This window comes from Ornithorhynchus anatinus, chromosome 1 (assembly GCF_004115215.2).
Source record: "Ornithorhynchus anatinus isolate Pmale09 chromosome 1, mOrnAna1.pri.v4, whole genome shotgun sequence".
Taxonomy (NCBI): domain Eukaryota; kingdom Metazoa; phylum Chordata; class Mammalia; order Monotremata; family Ornithorhynchidae; genus Ornithorhynchus; species Ornithorhynchus anatinus.
The window spans coordinates 159,266,271-159,274,858 of record NC_041728.1 but is presented as its reverse complement, the minus strand read 5'-3'; positions in this window follow the sequence as shown (position 1 = coordinate 159,274,858).

Genomic DNA, 8,588 nt, shown 5'->3' with positions numbered 1-8,588 from the left:
CTCCTCTCCCAAACGCCTCCTCCCTATAAATCTGTACTTTTCCCCCACAGAGAACTCCAGTCTCTGGATTGCATTCATTTTTCTCAATGCATCATGCCCCACCTAGCCTCCATACCCAAACTACTCACCCTTGATGACCAAATAGACTTCTCAACACTACCCTCTCTGCTACTGAACTCAATTCACTCACTCCCCTATCCCTTTATCGATCTTGTACCACTAAACCAAAGCCCTGGATCACCTGCACAGTCCACTTCCTTCACTCTTGTTTTCGAGCTGCAGAACACTACTGGTGGAAATTTAAATATCAGGTCGACTTTGTCTACTTCAACTATTTCCTTGCATAATTTAATTCTGCCCTTTCATCTGTCCAGCAAAACTGTTTCTCTACCTTTATTGACTACCATGCCCATCATCCTCACCAGTTCCAGATTTTTAACACCCTTCTCAGGACTCCTTTCCTCCATTACTTGCCCCCAATGACCTGGTCACCTACTTTATTAAGAAACTTGACATCATCAGATGTAAGCTTCCTAAAATTGCCCCCTTCCAGGCATTATCTCTGGAGGAGAATCCCTGCTTCCTCTCAAAAACAACCCCCTTCACATGCACACTGGACACCATTCCTTCACATCTTATCAAAACTCTCTCCCCCTTACTTCTTCCCTCCCTAACAGCCATCTTCAACTGTCAGCTCTCCAGTGGCTTTTTCCCCACTGCTTTTGAACATGCCCATCTCTTCTCTATTCTGAAAAAACCCTCCCTTGATCCCAGGGTTCCCTCCAGTTATTGTCCTGTCTCCCTCCTATCATTCCTCTCCAAACACCTTAAGCAAGTTGTCTACACCCCCTGTCTTAAATTTCTCTCCTCCAATTCTTTCCTTGATTCCCTCCATTCTGGCTTCTGATCTCTTCACTCCATAGAAATCTCCCTCTCAATTGTCACTAATGAGCTCCTTATTGACAAATCCAATGGCTTCTACTCCATCCTAATCCTCCTTGATCTATAAAAACTGCCTTTAACAGTGTGTACCTCCCCTTTCTCCTGGAAACATATCCAACCTTGTCTTCACTGACTCTGTCCTCTCCTGGTTCTCCTCTTCTTTCTTTGGCCGTTCATTCTGTCTTCATAGTCTCCTCCTCTGCCTCCCACCCCCTAACTGGGGGGGGTCCCTCAAGATTCAGTTCTGGGTCCCCTTCTAGTCTCCATCTATACCCACTCCCTTGGAGAACTCATTCCATTACCACATCCATGCAGAGAAGCAGCATGGCTCAATAGAAAGAGCATGGGCCTGGGAGTCAGAGGTCATGGGTTCTAATCCCAGCTCTGCCACTTGTCAGCTGTGTGACTTTGGGCAAGTCACTTCACTTCTCTGTGCCTGTTACCTCAACTGTAAAATGGGATTAAGACGATGAGCCCCATGTGGCACAACCTGATTACCTTGTATCCCCTCCAGTGCTTGGCACATAGTAAGTGCTTAACAAATACCATTATTATAATTATTATTGTTAGATGATACCCAAATCTACATCTCCAGCCCTGATCTTCCTTCTCTCCAGTCTCATGTCTCCTCCTGCCTTCAAGGCATAGCTACTTGGATGTCCTCCCATCACCTCAAATTTAACATGCCCAAAACAGAGCTCCTTCTCATCCCACCCAAACCCTGTCCTCCCCTTACTTTCCCATCACTATAGACGGAACCATGTTAATACAATCACTCATCCTATCCTGCCTGGATTAGTTCATCAGCCTCCTTGCTGACCTCCCAACTTCCTTCCTCTCCCCATTCCAGTCCGTATTTCACTCTGCTGACTGGATCATTTTTTGAAAAAATGTTCAGAACATGTCACCCTCCCACCCCCCCCCCCCCCCTTCAAAAACTCCAATGTTTGCCTTTCCGCCTCTGGATGACACAAACTCCTCACCATTGGCTTTAAACCACTCTATCACCTTGCCCCTCCTGCCTTACCTCGCTTCTCTCCTTCTATAACCCAGCCCACACACTTCTCTCCTCTAGTGCTAACCTTCTCACTGTGCCTAAATCTCACCTGTATTGCTGCTGACCACATCCTGCCTCTAGCCTGGAACATCCTTCCTCCTTAAATCTGATGGACAATTACTCTCCCCACCTTCAAAGTCTTATTGGATCCAAGAGGGCTTCCTAGGCCAACACCCACTTTTCCTCATCTCTCACTCCCTTCTGCATCTCTCGGTCTTGCTCCCTTTGTTCTTCTCCCATCCCAAACCCACAGTACTTCTGTACATATCTGTAATTTTATTTATTTGTATTGATGTCTGTCCTACGTCCCTCCCACCCTCACCCCTTGCCACCAACTCTAGACTTTAAGCTCATGTGTGCAGGGAATTTGCCTGTTTATTGTTATATTACACTTTCCCAAGTGCTTAGTACAGAGCTCTGCACACTGTAAGTGCTCAATTGATATGAATTAATCAATAATTCTGCCCCTTTTAGGGATTGGTAGATTTGATAGCACCCAGCTACATTTGCAATCCAACATAATGTCACATCCCCTTCACATACCTGATTTCAGAAATGGATATTTCAGAGCTCTGGGAAGGTCTGAGGAGCACAGGATCGATGGGATGGGAGTGGCATACTTTTCATTCATTAAATTATATTGTATGAAGAGCATGGTACTAAGCACTTGAGAAAGTACAAAACAAACAGTGTCATTCACTGCCCACAATGAACTTACTGTCTACTTTATCATTAGCCATATTGAGGGACTTCTCTTATTCAACCTACGTATTCTATCCCTCACTAAATCTTGACATTATGACCTTCTCAGCTTTGCTAAAATCAGTCCTCTCTTCTCCATCCAAACAGCTACCTTGTTAATACCAGCATTTATATTTATCCTGCCCCACCTTGATTACTATATCAGCCTCCTTGCTGACCTCCCTGGCTCCTGTCTCTTCACACTCCAGACCATACTTCACTTTGCTTCCCAGAGTGAAGTTTTACACAAAAATGTTCAGGCTATGTTTCCCCATTCCTCAAGAACATCCAGTGATTGCCCAACCACCTCAGCAACAAACAGAAACTCTTCATCTTCGGCTTTGAAACAGTCACTTTGCCCCCTCCAAATTCACCTCGCTACTTTCTTACTGTGACAGATCCAGCACACTTTGTTCCTCTAATGCCAATCTTCTCACTGTACTTCATTCTTATCTAACTTGCTAGTGACCTCTCACCCCCGTCCTGCCTCTCACCTGGAATGCCCTCCCCCTTCATATCCATCAGATAATTATACTCCCATTTTGAAAGCTTTATTAACGGCACATCTCTTCCAAGAAGTCATCCCTGACTTTCCTCTTCTCCCACTCCCTTCCTCACCTCCTTGAATTCCTCCCTTTATTCATCACTCTCACCACCACTCACTACCATTCCCACCAGGCCCTCAGCACTCATGTACATATCTGTAATTGTATTTATTGATATTAATGTGTTTCCCCTTTTAGACTGTAAGCTCATTGTGTGCAGGAATGTGTCTGTTATACTATTGTACCCTTCTCAGCACTAAATACACTGCTCTACACACAGTAAACACTCAATCAATACAATTGACCGATTTAATCAGAATGAGTCATCCCAATAATCTGGGTTCATTACTCAGAGAAATTTACCACACTCAATCCAATTTACTTAGTGCTTGTGCAGAGAAATGTAATAAGCACATGGGTTAGTAGGTAAACACCATTCCTTCCCTAAAGGAATTTACAACTCACAGAGGAGTTTACAGTTTAGTAGGGAGCAATATTCCTTAGCTTATGTTTGTGGAGAGCAATTCTTCTACTGATAATCACACTTTGTTGATTTTGTTGTTTCCTAATGGTTTACTACAATCAGTCAATTGTGTTTATTAGGTTTACGGTTTACAGAGCACTGTCCTAATTGCTTGGGAAAGTCTTTTGTTTTCTGCCGAAAAGAAGCTTACAATCTAGTGATAGAGTATGCATTTATAATGCTACAGTATAGTATTGGTTAAGACTGTGCTTTATCATGTCTTTAAAATATTTGTTCTATCCTCACTGCTTGCAAATGATTCACTTCAAATTGTGATACATTATGAGGCCCTTGAAGGCCAGGGACCATGTTTAATTCCCTCCTGTGTTTTCTTTCACAGTTCTCAGTACAGTGTTCTGCATGCAGCAAGGACTTAGTAGATATCATTACTTCTATTTCTACCTGTACTTCAGTTCACCATTCAGCAGCTATTTGGCTATCCTGCTATCAGCCATTCTTCTCCATGTCCTACTTCAAAGTTAAATGGTAGGAATTTCCTTGTTGATGATCCTCTTTTGCCCCCAGATATTAAAGAATGACTTGATGTTGATGAATTACTAATCGGTAGACATTTTAAGAAGCAATTATTTACAATTCTTCCCTCTTTACAGCCAGGGAAAATGTCAGTCCTTAGTATTTAGTTAGCATTTAACATTATTACCATTACTATCATTATTATTATCATCATCATCAACAATGTTATTCTGTGCTTCCCTAAAATCTAGTAAATTTCCTGCTCAAAAATATGCTACAACTTATTACAATCCAATGGAAAACAATGAAAGGCCAGTATCACCAAATTTTGATGACACACTTGATTTGAGGAAACAGATCTCTTGTTTCATGGGACTAGTACCAAAAATTACATCAAGCTTTTTCCTTGTATTGATTATTTCTAATTTTAACTATGTGAATTAAATTGTTCAACACTGCATATATGAAATTATCTAGCCTATGTTTTTGTATATCAGTTGAATAAGGATTTGCTAAAGAAAATTTTTTTGTTAAAGATCTATATCTGCTTAGATATGTGGATGTATGTGCTTGTATGAATTCATACAAGGATAAAATTATAGAATTCCTTCCTTAGTTTTGAAGTCTGATCAATAAACCTGGACTTTGAATCCACCTATGTGAGCATACTAGCCTGAAAAAAACCAAGAACAAAAAATCTAAACTAATTTTTTTTTCCCTATTAATTTACTGCATGTTTGCTTTCATTAGAGAAATGATTTCATTGAATCACTTCACAGGTACCCTTTAACCTTTCCATCAAAATACTTAAAATTAGAAATAGTTATGATGTTTTCAGAAGTCATAAAAACATCAATATGTTTTCCTACTGGCTCAGTGGAAAGAGCAAGGGCTGGGGAGTCAGAGGTTATGGGTTCAAATCCCGGTTCAGCCGCTTGCCAGCTGTGTGACTTTGGGCAAGTCACTTAAATTATCTGTGCCTCAGTTACCTCATCTCTAAAATGGGGATGAAGACTGTGAGTCCAACGTGGGACAACCTGATCACCTTATATCCTCTCCAGCGCTTAGAATTGTGCTTTGCACATAGTAAGTGCTTAACAAATGCCATTATTATTATTACAGCAGTTAATGATATCCTTATTTACCAGTCCAAAAGAGCTAGAAATATGGAAAATATTCCCACCTAGGATATCTGTAGTTGATTTCCCAGGAATTAATATAGTGAAGACCATGGAACCTGTTGAATATGGGGTGCTGTTTATTAGTTTTAACCTTTGCCCTAACCACCCATTAAATGCAGCAAATCTAATCACCATTTTCATTTATAGAGAAGTACACAGTGCCTTGGAAATGCTGATAGTTGCTAAGACATTTGACTGACACATCTTGTCAGGTGACTGGCTTAAATTATTAAGCTTCCAAGATAAATGTTCCGCCACCAATGAGAATCAATCTTGAGGATGGTTCCAAAGTCTAGTACTTTCAAACAAGTTATTTTCTGTTTTGTTAACTGTCTACTATGAGATAAAAAAAAAAAAACCCGACTTACAATACAGTCTATTCTAAGCTGCCTCTCTGATTCCATTCTTGAAAGTAGCTTTATTACACAGTTGACCATTAAATCATAAAAGATATACATATACATATGTGTATACACACACACACACATATATATATATATATATATATATATATATATACATTACAATCTAGTGATATAGTATGCATTTAATGCTACAGTATAGTATTGGTTAAGACTGTGCTTTATCATGTCTTTAAAATATTTGTTCTACCCTTACTGCTTGCAAATGATTCATTTCATATTGTGTGTGTGTGTGTGTATATATATATATATATATATATATATATATATATATATATATATATATATATATACTTCTTGCTGTTGAAATTCTATTTCTGTATGTAAGTATGGCTCAAAGACTGATATGTCCACACAATGCATAATGGATTGTCAATCTCATATTCCTAGCTAATGGATTTGTCACATTAAGAGATTGCCTCTTGGTATAACAATTAACATGAAGCATCTCCTCAACATGAGCAACTTGGTTCCTTCTTCCAAACCTTATCTATCTGTTGTGGTCATTTTCCAAAAGCCCAGTGCAATATTGATTGACACTGCATTTCACCATATTGTTAAAATATTCTCTCCTTACAATGGCTCCTCAGTTCACCATGAGCAGCTGATTGATAATTTTACCCTCCGCTTTCCTTACACTTTCAAACATACCCATGTATGCCCTATCCTAAAAAACTATAAACACCTCCCTTGACCTCATGGCACCATCTGGATATTGCCCCATCTCCCTCCTACTGTTTATTTCCAAATCTCTTTGAGAGTGTTATCTATACCTGCTGTCTCCACTTCCACTCCTCCAATTCTCTCCTTGACCTCCTGGAACCTGCTGCATCCACTCTACAGAAACTATTCTCCCTAACTCACCAATGACCTCCTGTCAAATTCCAGTGGCCGCTACCCCGCCCTAATCCTCTTTGACCTCTAATCTGCTTTAGACACTGTGGATTATCCTCTTATTCTGGAAACACTAGCTAACCTTGGCTTCACTAGCACTATTCTCTCCTGGTTTTCCTCCTATCCTTCTGTCTATTCCTTTTAAGTATCTTTCACTGGCTCTTCTTCTTCCTCCCACCCTTTAACTGTGGGATCCCTCAAGGCTCAGTTTTGGGTCATCACCTCTTCTCCACCTAAACCCACTTGCTTAGAAAACCACTTTGGTTTCCATAGCTTCAACTATACAAATGATTCCCAAATCTACCTCTCCAAAGCTAACAGCTCTCATTCTCTGCAGACTAGATTTCCTCCTACCTTCAGTGCATCTCTACCTGGATGTCCCATCAGTAACTAAACCTTAACTTGTCCAAAACAGAACTTTTCTTCTTCCCACTTAAACACACCTGTCAAGAGTTTCCCATAACTGTAGACAACGGCACTACACTCCCTGTGTCACAAACCCAAAGCCTCAATATTGTTCTTGATCCATGTCTCTAATTCAGATCACATGATCAATCCAATGCCAGGTACTGTTGCTTCATCTTCACAATATCTCTAGAATCCACCCCTTCTTCTCCACGCAGACCATAACCACGCTGATCTAAGAATGTATCATATCCCACTCAACTGCTGCATCAACCTCCTGGCTGATTTATCTGCCTATTGTCTCAGCCTACTCTAGTCCATACTTTTTATGGTATTTGTTAACTGCCTAGTATGTGCCAGACACTGTACTAAGCAATGGGGTAGATGAAAGATAGGTTGGACGCAGTCAATGTTCAATATGGGGCCTCCAATTTTAATTCTCCATTTTACAGATCAGGTAACTAAGACATGTAGAAGTTAAGTGACTTGCCTGAAGTCAGACATGTGGTGGAACCAGGATTAGAACCCAGGCCCTGTGATTCCAAGGCCTGTCCACTGGGTTTTGCTGCTTTTCACTCTTACCTCTATGCAGATGACATCCAAATCTACATCTCCTTCCCTGTTCTCTCTCCCTCCCTCCAGGCTCATATCTCCTCCTGTCTTCAGGACATCTCCACCTGGATGTCTGTCCACCACTTAACACTCAGCATGTCCAAGACTGAGCTCCTTATCTTCCCTCCCAAACCCTGTCATCTCCATGACCTCCCCGTCACTTTGGATGGCACTACCACCCTTCCTGTCTCACAGGCCCGCAATCTTGGTGTCATCCTTGAATCTGCTTTCTCACTAACCCCACACATCCAATCAGTTTCCAAGCCTGCCAGTTTCACCTTCACAACATCACCAAGATCCACCTTGCTGGTATGAGCTCTCATAATACCCCAACTGGATTATTGCAACAGCCTCCTCTCTGATCTCCCATCCTCCTGTCTCTACCTGCTACAGTCTGTACTTCACTCTGCTGCCCAGATTATCTTTCTACAGAAACTCTCTGGGCATGTCACTCCCCTCCTCAAAAACCTCCAAAGGTTGCCAGTCAATCTTCACATGAAACAAAAACTCCTCACTTTTGGCTTCAAAGCTCTCCATCACTTTGCCCCCTCCTAACTCACCTCCCTTCTCTCCTTCTACACCCTACCCCATACACTCCACTCCTCTGCTGCTAACTTCCTCACTGTGCCTCGTTCTCACCTGACCCGCCGTCGACCACTGGCCCACGTCCTACCACTGACCTGGAATGCCCTCCCTCCTCACCTCCGCCAAACTAACTCTCTTCCCCTCTCCAAAGCCCTACTGAGAGCTCACCTCCTCCAGGAGGCCTTCCCGCACTGAATCCTCCCTTTC